Source organism: Oryctolagus cuniculus, chromosome 6 (genome assembly GCF_051225735.1).
Source record: "Oryctolagus cuniculus isolate XC-2025 breed Fujian yellow rabbit chromosome 6, ASM5122573v1, whole genome shotgun sequence".
In the NCBI taxonomy this organism is placed as follows: Eukaryota; Metazoa; Chordata; class Mammalia; order Lagomorpha; family Leporidae; genus Oryctolagus; species Oryctolagus cuniculus.
In genome coordinates, this window is record NC_142872.1 from 107,875,687 (window position 1) to 107,903,025 (window position 27,339).

At 37.1% G+C, this 27,339-nt stretch overlaps 1 long non-coding RNA gene across 1 annotated transcript in view; it reads left to right on the forward strand.

Annotated features, from left to right (window-relative positions):
* The window catches only part of LOC149126257 (uncharacterized), a 438,647-nt gene that overhangs the window by 30,293 nt on the left and 381,015 nt on the right, over positions 1-27,339 (forward strand). Inside the window, exon 2 of the long non-coding RNA XR_016235778.1 lies at positions 22,143-22,202. This is a non-coding gene — a long non-coding RNA (uncharacterized LOC149126257). The remainder of the gene's footprint in view (positions 1-22,142; positions 22,203-27,339) is intronic.

Below are 27,339 nucleotides of genomic sequence, written 5' to 3' on the forward strand. Positions count from 1 at the left end.
ACTCAATCCAGATTTCCAAAGAGAGTGGCAGGAACCCAGTTACTTGAGCCATCAATGCTATATCCCAGATTCCATATTAATAGGAAGCTGGAGTCAGGATCTGGAGCTGGGAATCAAACCAGGTACTGTGATATGAGCCATGGGCATCTAAATAACATACTAAGTGGTAGGTCAAATGCTTGCCACTCCAATTTACTGTTTAAAAATCACTTTTGCAGGGCCAGAAAAATGGCATAACAAATCAAGCTGCTGCCTGCAATGTCAGCATCCCATATAGGTGTTGATTTGATTCCCGACTGTTCCACTTTCAATCTAGCTCCCTGTTAAAGCAGCGAAGGATGGCCCAAGTGCTTGGGCCCCTGCCCCAACGTGGGAGAACTGGAGGAATCTCCCGGCTCCTGGCTTCAGCTGGCTCACCCCTGGCCATTGTGGCCATTTGGGGAGTGAATCAACAGATGAAGATCTCCCTCTCTCTCCCTCTGTAACTTTGCCTTTCATATAAATAAGATAAATCTTTCTTAAAAAATCATTTTTTGGACCAGTGCTGTAAGTTAAGCTACTGTCTGCAGCACCAGCATCCCATATGGGTGTTGGTTTGAGTCCTGGCAGCACCCTTTCCGATCCACTTCCCTATTAATGAGCCTGGGAAGACAGCTAAAGATGGCCAAATCCTTGGGCTCTGCACCCACACAAGAGACCAGGAAAAAGCTCTTGGCTCCTGGCAACAGCCTGGTCCAGTCCTGCTCATTGTGGCAATTTGGGAAGTGAACCAGTGGATGGAAGACCTCTTTCTCTGCCTCTGCCTCTGCCTCTCTGTAACTCTGGCTTTCAAATAAATAAGTAAATCTTTTAAAAAATCACTTTTAGGGGGAAGGAGAGTGGAGGGGGAATGTCATTATGTTCTTAAATCTATATATGTGAAATATAGGAACTTGTATAACTTAAATAAAATTCAAAAATAACAACTAAATCACTTTTATATTATGTGAAGAACAGATTCAGAAAGAATGTAATTATTGAAATAGGGGAGTTAGAATACTAGTTAAAAAGTTGTTTCAGTAAATTAAAAGATAATGTGGATCTGTGTGATATTGATGTAGCCACCAATTGCTTATAAACTTCCCTCTTAACACTGCTTTTGTTATATCCCATAGGTTTATATTTATTTATTTATTTACTTGAAAGGCAGAGTCACAGAGGGTGAGGGAGGGAGAGAGAGAGAGGGGGAGAGAGAGAGAGAAAGAGAGAGAGAGAGAGAGAGAGAGAGAGAGAGAGAGAATGAATATCTCTTCCTTCTTTTGGTTTACTCTGCTGGAGTGATCTGTATCAGGAGCCAGGAGCTTCGTCCAGGCTCCCACACAGGTGCATGGACCCAATTACTTGGGCTGTCTTCTGCTTTCCCATGCCATAGCAGAGAGTTGGGTAAGAAGTAGAGCAGCTGGGAATTAAACCGGCACCCATATGTGATGTCAGCACTGCAGGCGGTGGTTTTACCTACTATGCCACATTTTGGCCCCATCCCAGAAGTTTTTTTTAAATTTAGATTATTTGTTTTTATTAATATGTTTTGTTGTCACCTTCATTTATTTCCACAATTTTTTGATTTCCCTTTTGAGTTCCTTTGTTACCCACTGTTAATTCAGGAGCATGTTGTTCAATTTCCATGTGACACAAATTTTCTAGAGACTCTTGATTTGTTAATTTCTAGATTAATTATATTGTGGTCACAAAAGATGCATGGTTTATTTCACTCAGCATAATGTTTTCCAAATTAGTAACAGGGATCACTTTTCAGTTAAAATTTAAACACCTAAGAATAATTGTGTGTTAATTACAGAGTTCAACCAATGGTACTAGAACAAAAAAATACTAAAATGGATAAAGTATTACATTATACATCAACCGTCAGGACAAGAGCTGATCAAGTCACAGTGAAATAAGCCAATCCCAAAGGGACAAATACCACTTGTTCTCCTTGATAGGTGACAACTAACTGAGCACCAAAAAGGAAACCTGTTAAAGTAAAATGAACACTAGGAGAAACGGTGACTTGATCAGCCCTCACCCTGACTGTTGATGAGCAACTTAATATGTTATCCCTCTTAGTATTTTTTTTTGTTTGTTCTACTTAATACTTTTGGTTGAATACTGTAATCAATACACAATTCTTCTTAAGTGCTGAAACTTAACTGAAAAGTGATTGCTGTTAAATATAAGAGTGGGAATAAGAGAGGGAAAAGATGTGCAATTCGGGACATGCTCAAGCTGACTTACCTCAAACGGTAGAGTTAGAAACATACCAGGGGATTCCAATTCAATCCCATCAAGGTGGCATGTACCAATGCCATCTCACTAGTCCCAGTGATCAATTTCTGTTCTCAGTTGATCATAATGATAGGACTAAGAACCAAAGGGATCACATAAACAAGAATAGTGTCTGCAAAAACTAGCTGATAGAATCAAAAAGGGAGAGAATAATCCAACATGGGGAGTGAGATACACAGCAGACCCATAGAATGGCAGATGTCCTAAACAGCACTCTGGCCTCAGAATCAGCCCTTAAGGCATGTGGATCTGGCTGAAATGCCAATGAGAGTATTTCAGGCATGGAAAGCCAAGACACTCTGGCAAAAACAAACAAACAAACAAACAAAACAAACAAACAAACACCTAAATGAAAGATCTCTGTGAGTGAGAGCCCAGTGGAAAGAACGGGCCATCAAAGAAGGAGGTACCTTTCTCTGAAGGGAGGAGAGAACTTCCACTTTCACTATGACCTTGTCTAAATAAGATCGAAGTCAGTGAACTCAAAAGGCTTCCATAGCCTTTGCCGCTCATGACAAGAGCCTAGGGTGATTACTGATGCCATAAACAAGAGTGTCAATTTGCTAAGTCAACAATAGGAGTCACTGTGCACTTACTCCTCATGTAGGATCTTTGTCCTTAGTGTGCTGTACATTGAGATTTAATGCTATAACTAGTACTCAAACAGTATTTTCACTTTATGTTTCTGTGTGGGAGCAAACTGTTGAAATCTTTACTTAATGTATGCTAAACTGATCTTCTGTATATAAAGAGAATCGAAATACACTGATAAAAGAATCTTGATGTGAATGGAAAGGGAGAGGGAGTGGGAAAAGGGAGGGTTGCGGGTGGGAGGGACGTTATTGGGGGGAAGCCATTGTAATCCATAAGCTGTACTTTGGAAATTTATATTCATTAAATAAAAGTTAAAAAGAAACACAAAAGATGCATGGTATGATTTTGATTTTTTGAATTTGCAGTGACTTGCTTTATGGCCTAGCATAATGGTCTATCCTAGAGAAAATTCCATGCACTGATAAAAAGAACATGTATCCTGCAACTGTAGGATGAAAGGTTATATAGATATCAGTTATGTCCAATTGGTTCATAGTTTAGGTCTGTTTGTTGATTTTCTGTCTAGTTGATCTTTCTGTTGATGAAAGTGGGATGCTAAAGTCCCTCATTACTATTGTATTGGAGTCTGTGTCTATTGTTGGATCTATTAATAGTGTTTTTAAATAGCCAGGTGCTCTGGCATGGGGTACATGTACATTTATTGTAGTCACATATTCCTGTTGAATTGATTCCTTTAATCCTTATAGTGCCCTTCTTTGTCTCTTTTAACAGTTTTTATGCTAAAGTCTATTTTGTCTGATTTTAGGATGGCTACATCTGTTTGTTTTTTCTTTCCATTAGCATGGGATATCTTTTTCCATACTTTTATTTTCAGTCTGTATGTATCCGGGTGGCAAGGTGCGTTTCTTGTAGTAGCAAATATATGGGTCTTGTTTTTTAATTCATTCAGATAGTCTATATATTTTAACTGGAGAATTTAGGCCATTTGTATTTAAGGTTATGATTGATATGTAATGACTTGACCCTGGCTTTTTTCCATAAATATTCCCATTTTTTACTTTGAATTTCCCTTGTATGTTTACTGCGAGATTTTCTGCTTCACATTCTTTCACAATGATGACTGTTTTTCTGTGTTTCTGTGTATAGCACATCCTTAAACATCATTTGTAAGACTCAATGCATGGTGACAAATTCTTTAAATTTTTGTTTGTTATGGAAGGTCTTTATTTCACCTTCATTCATAAATGAGAACTTTACAGAATACAGTATTCTGTGTTGACATTTTTTTTCTCTTAAGACTTGGACTATGTTTCTCCATTCTCTGCTAGCCTGTAGAGTTTCTTATGATAAATCAGCTGTCAGTCTATTTTGAGATCCACTGAAAGTAATCTGGTGTTTCTCTTTTGCATATTTTAGAATCTTTTCTTTATTTTTTGCTGTTGAAAGTCTGACTACAATGTGTTATGATGAAGATCTTTTCTGGTCACATCTGTTAGGAGTTCTGTGTGCTTTTTTAGTTGGATGTCCCTTTCTCCAAATTAGGAAAGTTTTCTGTAATTATTTCACTAAATAGGCCTTCTAATCCATTCTCTCTTTCCACACTTTCAGGCATTTCTAAGACCTGTATGTTGGGTGGTGTGATAGTATTCTATAAATCTCAATAATTGTGTTTTTAATTTTATAATTTGTTCTTTTTTTTGAGGGGGGAGGTCTCACTGAGATAGTTCCAAAGATTTGTCTTCTAGCTCAGATATTCTTCTACCTCACCAAATATTTTTTCAGGCTTTCCACTGTATTTTTTATTTAACATATTGAATTCTTCACTTCTAATATTTTAATTTGATATCTATTCAAAATTTCAATTTCATGGAAAAATTTTTCCTCCTTGTCATGTATTGATTTCTTTAACTTTTGAATTTGCTTCTTAGTAATCCTATGGTCAATGTTTTGAATTCCTTTTCAGGCAGTTCATCAATCTCTTTATCTTCACATTCTAATATTGAGATGTTGTGTTCTTGGGGAATTCATGTTATCCTCCTTATTTATGTTTCTTGAATTTCTTTGTTTATTTTTAGGCATTTGTGGAAATTGTTGTTGATTTTTTCCTCTGATTGCTTTTACTTTTGAACTGTGCCTCTGTGGCTTAGTAATCTTGTCTTTCAGACCAAGGAGCTCTTGTCAGTGCTCTTGGGTTTGTTGAGTATCCAAGGTGACACTCATGATGGAAATGGTAGATATCCTCTATTGTCAGTGGGTGGGTTTGATCACCTCTGTTGACATGATGACATCCTCACCTCTTCTCTTTCAAGCTGATCAGTGTCCCCGGGGTTAGCCCACAGTGGATGTAACACTCGCCCACACTGCCACATGAATCACACAAAAAAATCTGTGCTTTCCTTAGTGTGAGCAGAGATCCTGCTGCCCTGAGGCATCATAGGCAATCAGGGAGCTCTGAATCCCTGGTGCCAGACACAGTGGTTGCCCAGAGACCCATTTATACCCTGTTTCCCCTTGTGCAGTTGCAGACTGTCCATAATCACAGTACATGATGCTCCCACAGTCATAAGGTGCAGAGGCTCTGCTCTGTCTCACTAGCCAGAGAGAGCAGAGATGTTTTCAGAGCCAGCTGCCTGTGGATGCTGCACCTCAGAGGCTTCTGCACGTTGGTGCCAGTCTGTTTGGTGCTGTGTTCATAGCTCCGTGAGCTAGTGGGGCGGTCTGGGGTCCTCCTGGAGCACCAGAAATGTAGTTGTTCTGCAGCAGATACCCCGCCCACCCAGAGATGCAAGCTATCCTCTTCTTGCTGTCTGACTGTTGTCTCACTCCGTTTCTTCCTTCTTACCATCTTTTCTGTGCTGTTTTCTTCATCTGGGTCATGGTCCCCAATGTCATCATTTTTTCAAGCTGGGATGGCCCTTCCTGTTGCTTTGGCCAGGTTGTTTCACCTCAGAGAACCTCATTTTCCAAATGTGTCAAACTTGCTAGTCCTCTTGCTGATGTGAAAATGCATTTTGATTTTACTTACTTGAAAAATCCACACACTTGGCATTGTAATGCTTTTTAGCAATTTCCTTTGAGTTGCTGTCTTTGACCATATAACTGTAATCATTACATTTCCTGATACATTTGGATCCTACAAAATGTATATCAACGGTACTATATCATGTTAATTATGGAGGAAAGCTATCCTTTCCTTATATTTTATTTTCATAGCAGATATGACTTCAGGAAATATTTTAAAATATTGGAGTTGATACTTGTTAATATAAAATTTTCCCACAAAAAATAAATAAAAAAAGAACTTTAAAACTTCACAACTATACTATAACCTTTGATTGTGTTTCCAGAAGTTGTTTGGGCTGAATATTATTTGTCTTGTAAAGAGTTTTAGAATAAATAGAGAAAATGGAGATACATGAAAATAAAGTATAACTCTTAATTGAAAAGATACTATGATTGTTTCTTTCCAATCTAAATGGAATTATTGTGATGGTGGTTTCAGGCAATGGGAAAGAAGAATTATTTTCTGAAAATAATGACCTCATTCTATAACCTAAAAACTCAAGAAAAACTCTTTAGTTTTCTTTCTGTTGAAATAAATGATTTAAAAGTGAAATAGTTTCACTATTCATATGAGAATTTTTTTTCTCAAAATAATGTATAAGCATCAGAAGACAGGAATCCCTTATTTATTGGATTTTTCTCTGAGCTACTATGAGCTATAAAATTCTTAGGCAAGGGAAGTAAAACTATTATTATATATGTGGTAAATATATTTGTGATTTTTTAAACTTTTATTTAATAAATATAAATTTCCAAAGTACAGTTTATGGATTACAATAGCTTCCCCCCCCCATAACTTCCCTCCCACCTGCAACCCTCCCATCTCGCACTCCTTCTCCCATTCCATTCACATCAAGATTCATTTTTAATTCTCTTTATATACAGAAGATCAATTTAGTATATATTAAGTAAAGATTTCAACAGTTTGCACCCACACAGAAACATAAAGTGTAAAATACTGTTTGAGTGCTAGTTATAGCATTAATTCACATTGAACAATACATTTAGGACAGAGATCCTACATGAGGAGTAAGTGCACAGTGACACCTGTTGTTGACTTAGCAAATTGACACTCTTGTTTATGGCGTCAGTAATCACCCTAGGCTCTTGTCATGAGCGGCAAAGGCTATGGAAGCCTTTTGAGTTCACTGACTTCGATCTTATTTAGACAAGGTCATAGTGAAAGTGGAAGTTCTCTCCTCCCTTCAGAGAAAGGTACCTCCTTCTTTGATGGCCCGTTCTTTCCACTGGGCTCTCACTCACAGAGATCTTTCATTTAGGGTGTGGTGTTTGGTTTTTTTTTTTTTTTTTTTTTTTTTTTTCCCCAGAGTGTCTTGGCTTTCCATGCCTATAATACTCTCCTGGGCTCTTCAGCCAGATCTGAATACCTTAAGGGCTGATTCTGAGGCCAGAGTGCTGTTTAGGACATCTGCCATTCTATGGGTCTGCTGTGTATTGCGCTTCCCATGTTGGATCGTTCTCTCCCTTTTTTATTCTATCAGTTAGTATTAGCAGACACTATTCTTGTTTATGTGATCCCTTTGGTTCTTAGACCTATCATTATGATCAACTGAGAACAGAAATTGATCACTGGGACTAGTGAGATGGCATTGGTACATGCCACCTTGATGGGATTGAATTGGAATCCCCTGGCACGTTTCTAACTCCACCATTTGGGGCAAGTCAGCTTGAGCTTGTCCCAAATTGTACATCTTTTCCCTCTCTTATTCCCACTCTTATATTTAACAGTGATCACTTTTCAGTTAAATTTAAACACCTAAGAATAATTGTGTGTTAATTATAGAGTTCAACCAATAGTATTAAATAGAACAAAAAAAGAATACTAAAAGGGATAAAGTATTACATTGTACATCAGCAGTCAGGATAAGGGCTGATCAAGTCACTCTCATGGTGTTCATTTCACTTTAACAGGTTTCCTTTTTGGTGCTTGGTTAGTTGTCACCAATCAGGGAGAACATATGATATTTGTTCCTTTGGGACTGGCTTATTTCACTCAGCATGATGTTTTCCAGATTCCTCCATTTTGTTGCAAATGACCGGATTTCATTTTTTTTACTGCTGTATAGTATTCTATAGAGTATATTTGTGATTTTAATTGATTTATTTTCTTGAAAGTTATAAAAAAGCGTTTGTTTATTCTTACTGATAGGCAGAGGGGAGACACACATACATGTACACACACACACACACACACAAACACAGAGAGAGAGAGTGAGAGAAAGAAAGATCCTCTGTCTGTTTTATGCCCCAAATACCTGCAACAGTAGGGGCTGGGCATTGGTGACCAAAGTCAGGAGACTGGAACTCGGTTTGGGTATCCTGCCTAGGTGGCAGGCACACAGTTCTTGGGCCATTACCATTAGTAAGAAGCTAAAATAGAGAACAGAGTTAGGACTTCAATCCAGGCAGTCCACTATGGGGTTCGGGTGTCCCAAGTGTCTTCGTAACTGCTTTGCCAAATGCCTGTCCCCATGGAGGTTTTACAGAATTAATTTTAAAACTTAGACTTTCAGATGAAAATTATTTAAAATTTAGGAATATAATTTGCATTTTATTTTTATTTATTTATTTTTTTGTCAGGCAGAGTTAGACAGTGAGAGAGAGAGAGACAGAGTGAAAGGTCTTCCTTCCGCTGGTTCACCCCCCAAATGGCTGCTATGGCTGGTGCTCTGTGCAGATCCGAAGCCAGGAGCCAGGTGCATTTTATATTATACAAGCTAACATGAATATAGTCCCAGTACATGAAAAAATAGCACATTAGATGTGGACTACTCTAAATACTGATTCTTGTAAAGAAAGCACCTGCCTTCATTTTCCATTGGGAGAAGGAGTACTTTCAAGTACTTTTTCACTTTTAGGAACTGTGATCTCGAATTCTAATACTCACTGGACTTTTTTAATAACGTGAATAAGTACCCAATTTTAACCTAAGAACAAATACTAATTGTCCAAATCCAGTTGTTAGAAATAATTACCAAAGCCTTCAGTCATTCTCCTTTTCCCATTTACTGGTACATGTGGAGCATGTAAATCATTATTCAAGAATAACTTTTCACTTGTTGCAGTCTTATCTTGATTATGATGCACACATTTTGGAAAATGAGAAATTTGGTAAAACAATGCAGTAATAATTATCTGTGTATCTATCCATCTAGTTAAAGTGTCTATTGATAGATTCTATCTGCCATTCTCTCACCAATCTGTCTACAGCACATACACTGTGCATGCATGCTATCTTCCTTTACTGAATACTTTATGATTTTCTTCTGCATATATATGGTGTCAGTAAACTTCTTTCCTATTTTTGTGTAACTTTCAACTAATTGGACTTTCAGAATGGAGACATTTGTGATTAAGTGTTCATGGAATCATGTCATGTTATTTAATTCTTGGATAGTTGTAATTGCTGAAAATTCTTTCTTGATTTGCAACAAATCTTCAGGGGCCAATGTTACGGCACAGTGGTTTAAACCACAGCAGTCCTGGCTGCTGCATTTCCATTGCAGCTCCCTGCTAATGTGACTGGGAGAGCAACAGAAGATGGCGCAAGTACTTGACACAAATATGAGAGTCCCAGGTGGAGTTCCAGGCATCTGGCTTTGACCTGGCCCAGTCCCAGCCATTGTGACCATTTAAAGAGTAAACCAAGGTATCAAAGATAGTTCTCTTTCTGTCAGTGTTTCAAATAAATAAATACATACATGAATAAATCTTAAAAAAAATCATACCCATACTTCAAATTCTACCCATTTTGGGCTCAGTTCTGAAAACTGGCAGCAGATCTAATCTTTTCTACACTACTCATCTCATAGTCTTACATTTCTTTGTTGTACATTTATTAACATATGTACATTTTTATTTTAACTTTAATCCAATCCTTGCCTATAGGTTGTTGCCGCTTTGTTTCAGGTCCATATCTCTTTTCTTTTCTTTCTTTCTTTTTTTTTTTTTTAAAGGTTTAGTATTTATTTGAAAATCGTAGTTATGGAAGAGAGGCAGAGAGAGAGAGAGAAAGAGAGAGATCGTCCATCTGCTGATTCACTCCCCAGATGGCCTCATCAGACGGATTTGGGCCAGGCCAAAGCCAGGAACCAGGAACTCCAACCTGGTCTCCAACATGGGTAGTAGGGACCCAAGTACTCTGGCCATTGTCTGCTGCATCCTACCCACAATCCAGCTAGAAGCTGGATGTGAGGCAGAGTATTGGGACTTGAATTGGTACTCTGATATGGGATTTCCATATCACAAGCAGTGGCTTACCCATGGTACCACAAGCTGGCCCCCTGTGTACTTCTAATGAATATTAAGAGCTCTCCACAAGGGGTCTCACAGTCAGCAAGAACATATTTTATGGGTAAGTATTACCAAAAAGATTCCTTAGCATGTAATTAAGACTGTAGTCTAGATTCACTAGTTCCACACTGCAAAAAGGATGAATCAAACACTATATTAAGGTATTATGGCCACATTAATTCATCTTGCTAACTTTATCTCCTAATATTTTTTCACCAACAACTTTAGTAAAATGCTAATTATTCTCAGATAACAGGACATTATATAGAAGTGAATTTGCTTATGTTTAATCATTGTTCTGTCAACCCTACACTGTATACCTTGGGGATAAATTTGTTAAGCTTACTCAATTTAACTTACAAAATTGTGTCATATTAAGAAAGGACTAGTTGTGTTATTTACTTCATAGGGCTACTGAATAGAGGAGTAAAAGTATTAATATGTGTAAAAACAGAATTGTTCATGATACGTGGTAAGAATTCAATAGATATCAGCAGAAAAAAATGACAGAAATGCCTTGAGTTTTTTTACATTTCATTCCTTTTCCTTATAAAATCATTATATTTTTTTTCTCTTTGTTTAAGCTCTCCCTATATTCAAGACACACTTCATATCTAATTTTCTTCATCCTTCAGTGACATCTGTTCTTCTGTACTTATATGTTTCTTTCCTTTTTCACATGTACAGTGCTCAGGCAGGGAGATCACAGTATCAGTGTTCTGGTTAAGACTCAGTAGTGACAGTGAGTACTACTGACAATAGGCTACATTAAGACTCCTGACTTTGGTGAAAGGATAGATATTACCCTATGAAGTGGAGTCTTAAGTTATCAAATCTGCTGTCATTAAATCAAAGCAAATTTTATCTTTACACATAAATTGGTTTAGAAAATCTCTCATTACCTGTATTGTCAAAAAAAAAAAAAAAAAAGGTTCATAGAAATGAACCCCAGCTCTTTCTAGCTATTCCCATAATATTGGTTCCCATCTGCTCCATCACAAATCTCTAAGTTTCTTCTTTTCAGGTTTCATTGGGTTCTCAGGTTTCTGACTTCCTGACTGCTGATCCTCATGAGAGAGCCACTCCTTCAATACTGCTGCACTGCCCTATCCACTGTTTCCACATGTCCTTTCCCACTCTCACATTCACATCCTTCTCTAGGCTCCAGAGACGAGAAACCATACCTCCTTGTACTATTCTTTCCCAAGTTGCCCGAAAGAGGTCTTTCTTACTTATCTACATCACAACAGAGATTGTAATAATTCTTGCTTAGGCTATACTGAAGCATCATGGGTAAAAAAAGGAGGGGGGTTTGTGTAGAGCATTCCTAAAAACTATTGTCCAAGCCCATGGTCACACCTCTGGTTACTTAAAGCTCATTATTTGCTGATTGTCTTCACTGATCACGGACAGCACAACTCTTCTATTTGAACCACTTTGCAGTTCTCAGAATTCTTCATGCACTGTATGCTTCTACCCAGAAAGAGACATGCTTCCTCTCTACCCAAGTTCTCCACTGCAGCTTCCAGTTTAACATTTTTTTTTTTTTTTGATCGTTGACAATAGAGAAACTCTCCTTTCTGGGAAAATTCTAAGCTTTTTTTAAGGTTGTTATCTGGTTCTGTGTCTTTGACAGGATAATAAAAGGAATCATTTTATTCCCCCAAAGTAGTATTTAGTCTTATTCATCATAACCTAGTTATATAGCATCTACTACTTCATCTTGTGTGTGTTTTTTTTTTTGTAAATGTGTTCTGTATCCTCAACTAGATTGTATCTTCCTTGGGAGCAGATATTTCCTTTCCTAGCAAAATTCCTGACACAGAGATTGGGTTCAATGAAAGTTTTCTGTGGATGATGAGTGTGAGGTGATAAGCTAATACTGAACACTCATGCTGTTTTCTAAATTTAAGACAGTGGTATAGGTATAGTACAGCTTGACATGAACTCCTGGGTTCCCTTGGAACAACCATTTAGTTTACTGATATACTCAGTACATTCTCTTTCTGGTTTATTTTTCTTACACAGCAACTATAGTTTCCCTCCTGAAACAAGTTTGTCTCATATTTTTGGCCTCAAGCACAGGGTCAGGACAAACAATAGTGAAAGGGAGAATTTTTTTGAGAAGTGAAATCCATAAGTATATATGTCACAAAAGCACTTAACCTGATGCTGGGCTCATCATGGTGATTTGTGTGGGAAAGGCTATGTCTTTCCCTCCCACTGTGAGCCCAGCATTATCATTCTCTGAACATATCCATCAGTAGATGGGATGTTCTAGCAACTCCTCAATTGTTTAATATAAAAATGTTTCTCTCAAGTGTTAGTTTTCCTTTTTCAACTCTAATGGTTTTCACATAATGGTATATCTTTATCAACTATCACTTTCTATGGATTGGATATCAAACATGACACAAAACAGGAAGGTCTTACTCTTTTATGAGTGCAATGTTTCTTTCTATCATTCATGCTGACCTAGTGTCAGCAGCTATTTTATCAGACACCTCCATCAGCACTTACAGTTAACCACAGAGATGTAGTCTCAGATATTGAACTTTGTTCTATACACTGAGGTCAAAGAATAAACAGAAAATGATGGAAGAGTCAGGAAAGAGAGCCCTACATGAAAAATTCTATCATTTTTTATAATTAAGTAGTTTTTAAAAAGGAAATATGCATTTTGCTAAATATATTGAAATCTTCCAAACAATAACAGATCTAATATTTTTATTATTTCAGTTACTGCTGTATAATTTTAATGCATTGAATTTTTGTTGACCATTGTAGTTTCTTCTTGGTTTCTGAAAAAAGTGACTAAATAATAATTTATCTTTGGTGATAACTTGATATTACTTGTATATTATTAAGCAAATCATAGTGGAAAAAGTAGAATTTCACTTGAGAGACTTTTAAAATTAGTATTTGTTAGAGATGATAAATATAGATATTATGTCTTTCCCCAAAGAGCAAGGCAGATAGAAATCTAAATATTATTTTTGTACCACATATGGCTACTATATCAGAATATGGACTATTTTTGCAGACAAAGGCATTTTTAATACTGAATTCTGAAATTGGGCAAATTTTCTCACCAAGTTGTACCTGCCTGGATTAAGATAGCCCCTTCACATATACCATAAACCCAGGGGCAGAAATCTGGGACTGGACCTTAGCTGATTCCCCTCCTGTTTTAGGCAGGGACTTACTAAGAGAATGAACAAGGCAGACAGGGCTTTGCATAGCTAATGTTTTCTTCCAGGCCTACTTGTCATGTAAGTCCTTTAGGAAATCAATCAAAGAGGTTGAGAGAGGCCAGGCATCTTTTACTAATGGGGATCCCTCTACATCAGGAGCAAGTAATAAGCATCTATTGTCACTATAATTTCCTAGGTTTTACTTTCTTAATCTATTGGACTTAACTATTAAACCTTTGGTCAACCAAAGTTATGGCTATAACTTCAGTCTTTCAGGAGAACTTTTCCCATACTTCTTTGAGGCTATCCTTCAAATACAAGTTGTTGCCTTTTGACTACTTACTGGCACCAGTGGTAGTCTGTATATAATAAGTCCTCCCAGAAGGCTCTCAAATAGGTCTTAACAACAAGCACTTACGTGAACTCCTAGAAGGTCACTCTCTATCCAAGGCTGAAATTTACTTAATACTTCTTTGCATACCGAGTATGCTGTCCATATATCTAAAATGGCTTATCAGAGGTTCTTCAAAGAAAGAAAATGACACTTCATAAAGTATAACCCCTTTCCTATTATCCACTTTGAAGGGAGAAATTAAAGGCTGAACTTAATTCTCATTTTATGTTGTATCCCTCATGTCCCAGCAGGAAGCAGGTGGTACATAGTCAATTTAGAAAAGTTTAATAAAATATCTCTTTATACTTGTGTGAACATGGTATAGGGAAACCAACAAGGATGGACAAGACTTGATGGTTCTTAATGTATCTGCCACACCCTAGGCATGAAGAAGTGAGGAGAGGAGAGGAGACATTTCCATAATCTGAATAGTGGTGTTTTGTGGAGAAGAACACTTAAATAGAGGCATTCCATCAACTCATGGTAACCCAGCAGAGAAATAATCAAGGGGAGAAGACTCTGAACCTAATTTTTCTCCTCTCCTACTGGTGCTTTCTATTGGCTAAATCCAGTGGGAGGTCAGAGGAAGAAAGACTGCAGCCTCCGAGGCACAAAACTAGGTAGGCAGTGGATCTGGAGGAGCAAACAGAAAAGAAATGCCTTATAAATTGAAGTTAAAGAGAATATTGAAGGAAACAAAGTCCAAAATCAAATTCTCTTGTCCTTATGTTGGAAAATGCTAAGTAAATCCATTCTTTTTAACTTAGCATTCTGCTCAGTCTCAGCTAGAGGGATTCTAAATGCTTGGTAGAGTTGGATTTCTTTTAAAAGTTGCAGTGTGGGCTGTCTCTTACTGGAATGAGTGTGTTCCTTCGGGGCTCAGAAATTACTGTAGCTTAATGCCAAATGATTTGTGAGCTATGCTTTTAAAGAGTCCAAATGATGAATGGGACACAACAGATGATGAAGCTCTAGGCCCACACAGCAAGTTTTAAAATGAGCCAATCTCCAGTCTTCATTTTATACAAGGCAAAATAATGTTCCTAGAATCCTGAACCCAGGATCTAGTCCCATCAAATATTGTTGCCAAAGAACACACTATTAGCTCCATGGTATTTGGGTGAAGAAGCTCAGTCTGGGAAAATAGTCTTGATTTTGTCTTACTATAATGCTAATCAGCTCATCCTAGTTGTCCAGAAGTCATAAACTCAATTGGGAGAAATCAGCAAGAGGTTAATTTTGGCATTATGTGAATGGGGGAACAATTCACATCTGTGAACTATCTACTTTTCCAGATGGCAATGTTTGAGACACTGCTGCTATTTTTAGAAGTTTTGAAATTCTTAACTGTGGAAGCTCCAGACAGCAGATTTTATTTCAGGAGACTCTCTTTCTGATTCCATGCTTAAAACCTCTTATTTTTATATTCTTCCTTTGTGCTGTTCATTTATGCCTGACACTGATAAAGTAATTTCAAATGCAATGTCGCACATGTAAAACTCTGGGGCAGCATGTGTTAAATTCTTTCAACCTAAAAGCAACAAATGTTCTGTCTTGTCATGTTGAATAAGTTTTATATATTTGAATATTTACCTCAGCCATGCCTGCTTAATAAATTGCACCTGTGTGGTCCAAGATCAAACAACAGTATCTTGTGTCATGACCTTGCCCAAGTCTGCTGTGGGTTAATCCTTTGATGAAATTCACAGTCCTAAATTCTTTATAGCTATCCTTTGGCTTAGTCTTGATATATGTGGTATTACTCACAAAGAAAGAACCAACATACATTGTGGTCACCATCAAGTGAGAAAATATTACAAGTGCAGAATAGGCATTTGATAAAATCCAGCATCACTTCATGATAAAAAAAAGTTGCTGAGTAAATTAAGTACAGAAAGAACTTACAAGAATATAGTAAAGGCCATGTATAACAATCAAAAAGCTAGTGCCATACTGAATGGGGAAAGCTGAAGGCTTTTTCTGTAAGGTCTTGAATAGGACAAATATACCAACTTTCATCACTTTTATTTAGCATAGTATTGGTAGTCATAGCCAGAGAAATTGATAAAGAGAAAACAATAAGGGCATGTAAGTTGGAAAAGAGGAAGTCAAAGTATCAGTATTTGCAAATGGCATGTTTTAGACAGAAAATTCCAAAGACTCCACCAAAAAACTCTCAGAACTGGTAAGAAGTCAGCAAAGTTACAGGATACAATGAAAAATCAGTAGTATCATTACAAACCAATAAAAAGTGATTTGAAAAAGAAATAAAGCATTCTCATTTCCAATAGCTGTAAGAATATAAAGTGCCTAGCAATAAATTTAACCAAAATTGCAAAAATATCTCTAATGAAAAATATGAAACAATGATGAAAGAATTTAAAGAAGATACAAAGAAATGGAAAGGCATATCTTGTTCATGGATTGGAAGACTTAATACAGTTAAAATGTCCATACTACCCAAAAATGGTTTACAGAGCAATGAAATCCCTATAAAAAGATCAATGACATCTTTCATAGATGACAAAAAAATACTAAACACTATTAAAATTTGTATGGTATTGCAGAAAACTTCTACTAGCCAAAACAATCTTGAGCAAAAAAATTGCAAAGTAGCAGGAATTATACTCTCTAATTGACATTATTGCAAACCTGTGGTACTTATAACAGGATGATATTGACAGATGCATAGACCAGTGCAACAGTATTGAGTGTTGGATGTATTGAAACAGTATTGAGAGCTTGGAAGTAGGGTTTACCCATGCATCTGTTGCCAACCAATCTCTAACAAAGTTAAGAATATGCACAGGGAAAGGACAATTTTTCAGTAAATGGTTCTGGGAAAATTGGATATCAACATGAAGAAGATTGAAACTAGACTAGTAACTCTCAACATGCACAAAAATAAATTCATAATGGCTTAAATGTATGTATATATTGAAACATAACATAGTACCCCATAAATTTGTACATTTTTTATTTATCAATTAAAAGTTTTTTTTTTAAAGATGTACTTTGTTTATTTAAAGACAGAGTTACAAACAGAGAGAGAGAGAGAGAGAGAGAGAGAGAAGCAGGCCTTACATCTGCTGGTTCCCTCACCAAATGGCTGCAATGGCCGGGGCTGGGCTAGGCCAAAGCCAAGAGTCAGGAGCTTCTTCTGGGTCTTCCATGTAGGTTCAGAGGCCAAGAACCTGGTCCATCTTCCACTGCTTTTCCTACACCATTATCTGGATCAGAAGTGGAGCAGCTGGGACTTAAACTGTGCCCATATGGGATGACACTGTCAAAGCTGGCAGCTTTACCTGCTATGCCACAACACAGGAACCTATCAGTTAAAAGTTTAAAATATTATTAAAAAATCCAAAACATCTTTTTCAAATGAAAAAAATTCCCATGGGGACCTAAGTGTTAGAGCTTTTCAAGTCAATATAAAGGAAAAAAATGAAAAACAAAAACAAAAACGGTTACATAATTCTAAGCATCTCATTGGACAGATATAAATTTCTACTTGTGGACAAGGTCAAAACTCAAGTCATATATACTGTTGCCACCTTAAAAGCCTCAGTCACTGCTGGTGTGTGTCAATTTCTCTTGAAGTCTCATTTTTGTTACAAGGACCTTGGCCTCAGGTGCTGGATATTTCCTCCCTTAAAAAAACTCATTTATGCAGTCCTCCTGACACATCATAGAGCAAATCATATGTCCTGACCTGGATCAATAAAATCTACTCTTTTGAGTTTTGCTTCCAAAAGAAAGTTTTTCTGGAAGTTTTGCTTCCAAAAGGAAGGAGGAAGGAACTAGGAAACATGCACTGTTCCTGCCTCTGTGTCAGGCATGAAAATGTACTGCTTACAACTTCTGCAGCAGGGGGCATAATTGACCGTCTCATTTCCTGCCACTGTGGCTCACAGTTGCTCTGAACCCTTGCTGTCTTTGTGTTGCTCCCGGTTACTCCCAGGCAGTGCAGGCCCATTCCTGCAGAGTCCTGTAATGGGCAGCTTTGGCTTTGCAAAACCTTTCTTGGGACGATTCTTCAATACCAATCACTTCTTACCCAAACCTCTGCGACAAGAGTCAGACCTGCCTCACACTGTGAAACTTCTCTCTCCTGGCTCCCTTACCCTCATTCTTCAAAGGGATTTTCACTTATAAACCTCTTTCATATTTAATACAATTTTTTCTCTATATTTCAAGGGGCCTGAACTAACACACTTTCCAGTTCTAGATTGAGAGAGAAGGGAAGAAACAAGAGTGAAGTTAATAATAAATGCTTTTCCACACCTTAGAGGACATTAGAGTTGGGAAATGAGTATACACTGCATGGTTTCATTAGGAAAAGTTAGGGAAGTTTTTGTTTATTACGTTTATTTTATTTTTCTAACTTAAAGGGATTCAAATTTCATGTGTTTCATATATACAGACTCAGGAACATAGTGATGCTTCCCTCCTTACCTCCTCCCGTGCTTCCCCCACCCCCTTCCTCTGCTATTACCTCTCTTGATTATTACAGTGATCTACTTTCAAGTTTACTTTCTACTCATTAAGATTAACTCTAGGGGCCGGCGCTGTGGTACAGTAGGTTAATCCTCTGCCTGTGGTGCCAGCATCCTGTATGGGTGCTTCTTCTAGTCCCGGCTGCTCCTTTTCCCATCCAACTCTCTGCTGTGGCCTGGGAAAGCAGTAGAAGATGGCCCAAGTTCTTGGGCCCCTGCACCCATCCAGAGGAAGATCCTGGCTCCTGGCTTTGGATTGGTCCAGCTCCAGCCATTGTGGCCATTTGGGGAATGAACCAGAGGATGGAAGACCTTTCTCTCTGTCTCTCCCTCTCACTGTAACTCTACCTCTCAAATAAATAAATAAATAAATAATCTTTAAAAAAAAGATTAACTCTACACTAAGTAAAGAGTTCTGCAAATAGTAAGAACAAAAAATACTGTTCCTCAACAGTCAAGACAAGGGCTGTAAACAACCATTGAATCTCAAAAAGTCAATTTCACTCCTATACATTACATTTTTGGTATCCTATTAGTTACCACAGATTAGGGAAAAAACATATGGTATTTGACCTTTTGTAGCTAGCTATTTTCATCCAATTTGTTTGTATCCATTTTGTTACAAAACACAGGATTTCATTCTTTTTTAACAGATGACTAATATTCCATAGTGTATATATACCATAATTTCTTTATCCAGTCATCAGTTGATGAACATCTGGATTGATTCCATATCTTAGCTATTGCTAATTGAGCTGCAATAAAAATGAGGGTACAGATAATTGTATCCTATGCTGATTTCATTTTGTTTGGGTAAATTCCTAGGAGCGGAATGGCTGATTCATATTGTATGTCTATTTTCAGCTTTCTGAGGTACTGTCTTCCAGTATTGCTGCACCAGTTTACATTCCCACCAACAGTAGATTAGGGTACCTTTTACCCTACATCCTTATCAGCATTTATTGTTTGTTGATTTCTGTATGAGAGCTATACAAACTTGGGTGAGGTGAGACCTCATTGTGGTTTTGATTTGCATTTTCCTGATGTCTAGTGATCCTGAACATTTTTTCATGTGTCTGTTGGCCATTTAAATTTCCTCTGTTGAGAAATGTCTTTTGCCCATTTCTTAACTGGATTGTTTGTTTTGCTGTTGTTGAGTTTCTTGAGCTCTTTATGTATTCTAGTTATTAATCCTTTATCAGTTTCATAGTTCGCAAATATTTTCACCCATCTGTTGGTTGCCTCTTCACTTTGCTGTGTGTTTCCTTAACAATGCAGAAACTACTCAGCTTCATGTAATCCTATTATCAATTTTGGCTTTTATTTTCTGGGCTTCTGAGGTCTTTTCCAAAAATTATTTGCCTGTGCCAATGTCTTGCAGACTTACCCCATTGTTCTCCTCTAGTAATTTGATGATACCGGGTCATAGATTTAGATCCTTGATCCATTTTTAGTTGATTTTTGTGTGAGGGGTAAGGTTGAGGTCTTGTTTCATACTTCTGCCTGTGGAGATCCCAGCACCATTTGTTGAAGAGACTGTCCTTTCTCCAGGGACTTGCTTTAGCTCTTTTGTAAAAGATAAGTTGGTTGTAGATGAGTGGATTGATTCTGGAGTTTCTATTCTGTTCCATTGCTCTACACATCTATTTTTGTGCCAGTCCCAGGCTGTTTTGATTATAACTGCCCTGTAGTATCTCTTGAAATCAGGCATTTTGATACCTTCATCTTTATTTTTGTCATGAAAGATTGCTTATTATGTTTAGGGGTCTCTTATGTTTCCATATGAATTTTGGCATAGGTTTTTCTAGATCTGAGAAGAGCATCATTGGTATTTTGATTGGGATCGCATTGAATCTGTAAATTGGTTTCAGTAGTATGGAGATTTTTTTAAAAATTTATTTGACAGGTAAAGTTGTAGACAGTGAAAGAGACAGAGAGAAAGGTCTTCCTTTGCTGTTGGTTCACCCTCCAATGGCTGCTATGGCTGGCACTGTGCCGATCTGAAGCCAGGAGCCAGGCACTTTTTCCTGGTCTCCCATGCGGGTGAAGGGGCCCAAGTACTTGGGCCATCCTCCACTGCCCTCCCAGGCAACAGCAGAGAGCAGGACTGGAAGAGGAACAACTGGGACTAGAACCCGGCACCTATATGGGATGCTGGCACCGCAGGCAGAGGATTAACCAAGTGAGCCACGGCTCCTGCCCTATAGTATGGAAATTTTGATATTAACTCTTCTAATCCATGAAAATGGAAGATTTTTTCCATTTTTTGGTGTCTTCTATTTTGCTCTCTTTTTTAAGGATTTATTTATTTATTCAAAAGGCAGAATTAGAGAGGCAGAAGTCAGAGAGAGAGGGAGAGAGAGAGAGTCAGTCTTCCATTCACTGATCCACTGGTTCACCCCCCAAATGGCTGCAACAGCTAGAGTTGAGCCAATCTGAAGCCAGGAGTCAGGAGATTCTTCCGGGTCTCCCATGTGGGTTCAGGGGTCCAAGGACTTTGGCCATTTTCTGCAGCTATTCCAGGCCATATCTAAGTGCTGGATTGAAAGTGGAGCAGCCGTGACTAGAATTGGCATCCTTATGGGATGATGGCTTTACCCATTATGCCACAACACTTGCCTCTTTCTCTGTTTAATGTTTTTTTTTTTTTTTTTTTTTTTTTTTTTTTTTTTTGACAGGCAGAGTGGACAGTGAGAGACAGAGAGAAAGGTCTTCCTTTGCCGTTGGTTCACCCTCCAATGGCTGCCGCAGCCGGTGCGCTGCGGCTGGCGCACCACGCTGATCCGAAGGCAGGAGCCAGGTGCTTCTTCTGGTCTCCCATGGGGTGCAGGGCCCAAGTACTTGGGCCATCCTCCACTGCACTCCCTGGCCACAGCAGAGAGCTGGCCTGGAAGAGGGGCAACTGGGACAGAATCCAGCGCCCCGACCGGGACTAGAACCCAGTGTGCCGGTGCCGCAAGGCGGAGGATTAGCCTATTGAGCCATGGTGCCGGCCTGTTTAATGTTTTGTAATTTGCATTGTACAGATCTTTCACCTCCTTGGTAAATGTATTCCAAGGTATATAATTTTTAATTTATTTATTGTCAACAGGATTGCTCTTTAAAGTTCTTTCTCAGCCATGACATTGTTACTCTATACAAAGGCTGTTGAGTTTTGTTAATTTTATATCCTGCCACTTTGCCAAACTCCTTTATGAGTTCTAATAGTGTGCTAGTACAGTCTTTTTGTTCCCATATATAGAATCATGTCATCTGCAAATAGGAGTAGTTTGACCTCTTCCTTTCCTATTTATATCCCTTTGATTTATTTTTCTTGCTTAATGACTCTGGCTAAAACTTCCGGGACTACAGTAAATAGCAGTGGTGCGAGTGGGCATCCTTGTCTTGTTCTGGATTTTAGGGGGAATGCTTCCAACTTTTTCCCATTCAAAAGATTCTGGCTGTGGGTTTGTCATAAATTGCCTTGAACGTGTTGAAGAATATTCCTTCCATATCTCAATTGCTTAAGGTTTTCTCATGAAAGGATGTTATATTTTATCTAATGCTTTCTCTGCATCTATTGCGATAAACATATGGCTTTTTTATTCCTTTGTTTGTTAATGTGATATATCACATTTGTTGATTTGCATATGTTGAACCATCTCTGCATACCAGAGATAAATTCCACGTAGACCAGGTGAGTGATCTTTCTGACATGTTGGATTTGATTAGCTAATATCTTTTTGAGGATTTTTGTATCTATGTTCATCAGGGTTATTGGTCTATAGTTCTCTTTCTCTATTTTGTCTTTTTCTTGTTTAGGAATTGGGGTTATGCTGGCTTCATAGAAGGAGTTCAGGAGGATTCCTTCATTTCAATTTTGTGAGTAACTTGAGAATTATTGGAATTATTTCTTCTTTAAAAGTCTGGTTGAGTTCATCAGTGAAGCCATCTGGTCCTGGGCTTTTCCTTGTTGGGAAGGTTTTTATTACTGATTCAATCTCTTAGTTATTAGTCTGTTTAGGTTTTATGTCTTAATGATTCAATTTTAATAAATTGTATGTGTCCAAGAATCTTTCCATTTCTTCTAGATTTTTCCAATTTGTTGGCATATAGCTATTTGTAGTAATCATGATGATTCCTTTTTCTTTTTGTGATATCCATTGTTACATTTCCTTTTTAATCTCTGATTTTATTAATTGTTTTATTTTTTTGTATATGTTTATGGCAAAACATATCTTAATATAATCACTAGAAAAAAAATTGCATGGCCTCATATAACTTTTCTTAGCCATGATAAAGTGCATCTGATTAATTCAAGCAATTTAATTAAAATGTAATTGCCAACTATTGAGCTTTTTAATTTCAAGTTTCAAACAATTGTTGTTGCAATTTACAAATTATATGGCCTACTTTTTTGTTTTTTATTGCATTTCCATATATTTGGTTAAAATTGTCAATATTCATCCAGTTTCCTACCCTAAACATTTTGATCTGTCTCTTTCCTCTTGATCCATTGTTAATCAATCATTATATCCTTTTAAATTCACTATTCAAACACCATCTAGGGCACATTTCCTCCTTCATATTCTTACTAGGACTTTCTTGTTCTCTTGTTTGATCTATTGAAGCAGCCTTATTACAGCTTTTCTATCTTTGGTCTCTGAATTATTTCAGTCAAATTTGTGTCTAATGTATAAATCAAATTATATTATTCACTTGCTTAGAAATTTCTTCCCATTACGTATAAGGTGAAGTTAAAACTCTTTATCATGAAATAAAAAGTCCTTCATAATCAGACCTCTTTCTCTCTTGAGAATCATATAGCTTGTCTCAAAGTCAAAACCTGTAAAATAAATTCTAGGTAGAACTAATTATTTCTAATATCTGCTCTTAAAGCATTATGTATATTATCTGCCACAGCATTTTTTAATTTATTTAAATATTTTTCTATGTGTCTTTGTTCCTTTGAATTGGAAACTTCATCTTTGGAGGCCATTATGATTGGCTCATTATAGATTTCATAAGCCAAGAATCTAGAAATAATCAACTTGAAATATATTTCCTCTTTAATGTATGTGTTTCTGTTTAATATGTAGTGAACAAATAGTAACTAGCGTATAATAAATAATATGAATCAAAGTAACAGAATCTTGTTATAACATGTTTTTCTTTCATTTTATAAATATTATTTGAGTGGCAGAGGTGAGGTGTGAAGAACACAGAGAGAAATAAAGAGATGGATGGCGATATATTCTCAGAACCAGGAGATAGGAATTCAATCTAGGTCTCCCAGGTGGGTGACAGGTACCCAATTACTTGAGCCATCGTCTGCCTCTCATGGGGTTTACATTAGGAAGCCAGGATCAGAAATGAAACCTGGACTCTATCCAATGGACTGTGATATGGGACACAGATGTCTTAATTGCTAAGACAATGCCCATTCCCCTAGTTTGCAGTATTGTAAAATGTCTAGCATTTAGCCTGTATCCGAAGGATTATATTATTAGTAATTACTTAAATGAACATAACAAAATATATATCCTATCGTAAATCCCAAACAAAAGTTTTCAGCTTAGGATATAGTGAAGCCATAGTTCAAAATTGATTGAATACTTTATATGGATTATATCTTCTTGTTCCTTATTTTTTGTTTTATAACCAACGCTCTCAATCAGTAGCAAAAATAACAAATACAAGCAAAAACGACCTAAGTGTAGTTGTGTGTACTTTTCAGTTTTGAACTAAATAACTAGGGCAAGTACTAAAATATATATGTAGCTGATAAACCATAAACATAGAGAAGCAGGATAAATGGAACATTCATCATGAGTACATATTCATTTTAGCAACCTTTTACTTATTCTTACTAAAGGAGAGGAGAAAATATATGACCTCTCTAGGTCTCAGTTTCCTCAGCTGTGAGAAAAAGACTTGGACTGTATTTATTCATTAATTCAAGAAATGCTTATATACCAGATGCTATGCTAAAATATGAAAATAAGAAAGATATATAGAGTCCCTGTCTTCTGATGACTTAAAAGATATGGGAGAATTTAAATTATTTTCCTCTCTAGGACCTCATAAACCTGACGTGACAGTATAAATTTAAAGGGATGCCTAATGAAATCTTATTTATATTTGCTTTTGAATTTATTTGGAAGCACATTTTATGAAGTTTATATGACTGAAGATTCTCATTGGAAGAGAAGTTTTAATGGCTGAATTGTGATAAATGTCCTGTCATTATTTTGTGTAGTAATTAGTTCTTATCTTTAAACAACAGAAAATTGGTCAATGTATTGACCACACTCAGACTAGGGTTTAGTCTGACATGTACTTTGACTCTCTAAATAGAGTCCAGTATAGAGATTTTGCTTTATACACAAATTCTTACTCAATTGTTGATTGGCATTATTGTCTGTGGTCTTGCATATTACATAATAATGGAAATAGGCATTTTTCTATTGTTTTAAATGCTGTACAGAGAGAACAAATCGCTAAAAATGTGAATCATCTAGCACACTTTAAAAATGAATATTGGCTGATAAGTAAGGAGGAAAAAGAAATAAGCAAAAATTACTGCCTCAGTAAATTCTCCCTACAGAGATTTTGGGGATTAATAAGAATAACATATATATACTCAAAGGATGATAATTTAGAGTCCATACCATAAATTATTTTCATTTTTAATCATTGGGTATATATTTTTAATACCATGAGAGCTGTTTCCACTGTCAGACTCTGACAATATCTAAATAACTAGTCTCTAGAATAAGAACACCTGCCAATGTTCCCTTTTTAACTTAATTTCAATAAATCACAGACATATTATATTGTCACTAAGTGAAGAAATGTACAGTAAGCAAATCAAGCAAATCAATCATGAAGCAGATAGGTTTTGGCTCACTTTTGCACTTAAAGATTGGAAAATTCTGACATTCCTTAGTATAATGGGGATATTTTCAAGGTATTAAACCTATGTGTATTTTTCCTAGTAATTTTATAGCTTCCATGTGAAGTCATGCCTGGTAACTAAGATCATAATTCTTATTCTTCACTAAAGACAGAATATCTCTTCTGAGATTGAACTGTGAGGTTTCAAGGAGGAGATATCTTTGCTGAGAGGGGGCACTTGTGGAATATCCTCCTTTTCTGACTTTCTGGATTTGAAAGAGAATAGGAAATAGAGTTAACAAGGAGGTCAGATTTCCATATCTTCATATTTCCCATCTCAGGGTAGAATCCAGTGTATGTGGTAAAAGCATTCAGACATGTGTGGCAGAATATGACCAGTTCACATTTTTGCAGGATGCAAACTCAGGGGAGGATGCAAAATGCAGGAATAATCTCATATTTTGCTTTATCAGTCTGGCCAGGATAACAGCATGGCTATAGTGAAGGGAGTTGACTGATTGATGACGCAAGCTAAGATTCTTAACTTCACAGATGTGCAAAGAGAGAGAAGTAACAAAGAATCTTTCTTGCTTTTTGGTCAGGAGATGTGGAAGGAGTGTGTCAAGGATAGTTGTGACCATGGGGTTTGTGTGTGAGGTGCCTCATGACCAGAGTCAAAGATCTAGAACCACAAACCCTTATGGTATATGCCATCATGATGCTTCAATAGATTTGTAACACAACAGCAGGCACTGAAGAGATGTAAGATCACCTGTCCACACCATGATTCCCCCTAGATTCTAAGACACTATATAGAACAGAAAAGAGGGAGTGTTCCAATTGCATCGCTACATAATAAACCACCCAACACCTACTGGTGTAGCTATCATTTAACTATGCTAACAGGTTTACTAATTAGAAATTTGTACAAGGAACAATGGTGATGATTTTTTTCTGCCACATTGTGTATGAAGCCTCATATAGGACCATTCACTGACTGGTGGTGCCTTGGGGCTGGAGTCATATGGGGATGTCTTCACTTGCATATCTGGTGGCTGACGTTGGCTGTTGGTTAAGACCTAGCTGAGACTTGGAACTAGAGCACTACACATGGCCTTTACATGGGAGTTGGATTTCAAAACATGGAAGCTTCAGAGTAATTGGCTCCTAACAAGTTGACTTTTGGGTTTTAAAATAATTTATTCTGGTGGAAAATGGTGCTATGCTGCTTGCTGTACAACAACCATGAGTCCTTCTAGTCTTGAGATGAAGAAACATTGATACCTCACTGTTAGAGGGTGGCAGTATCACATCATAAGAGAAAATGGAATGGAAGATACTGTTCTATCCATCTTTTGAAAAGTACAGGGAGATTCCATGGAGCATCTTTACTTGAGAGGGACTATTGCGTGCTAAAAAGAGACTAGTTAAACCAAAAAGGACACAGATAGTACTAATTGAAAATTTTAAATTTCCTGATTATTTATTGCAATCTGGTTTATGTATAAGATTATATTTGTTTTACTTTTCACTTATTGGTGGTAGTATGTATTTATTTTATAATCCTCTTACATTCATTTTATTGATTTGAGTTTAACTGATATGTGTTCTCTGTCAATGACAATTGACTATGTTGCCTGTATCTGCAGTGTTTCATCTTAATTTCAGCTGTCCACAAACAGGATTTCTCTATTGATCTGTGGTCAGACAGGCTTTTGAGTACCTCCAAATTGTAATGACCTGTTTCTTGGGGTGTTCAAAAGATCTTCACTTTATACAACAGTCTCAGATATAATTGAGAATACAGGACCCAACTCAGATCATATTTAGACAAGGCCATAGTCAAAGTGGAAGTTCTCTCCTCCCTTCAGAGAGAGGAACCTCCTTCTTTGATGGCCTGTTCTTTCCTCTGGGATCTCACTCACAGAGATCTTCCATAGCCTTGGCAGCTCATGACAAGAACCTTGGGTGATTATTGACGCCATAAATAAGAGTGTCAATTGTTAAATCAACAACAGTAGTCACTGTGCACTTACTCTCCATGTGGGATCTCTGTCCTTAATGTGTGTACTATGTGAAGTAATGGCGTAACTAGTACTCAAACAGTACTTTATACTTTGTG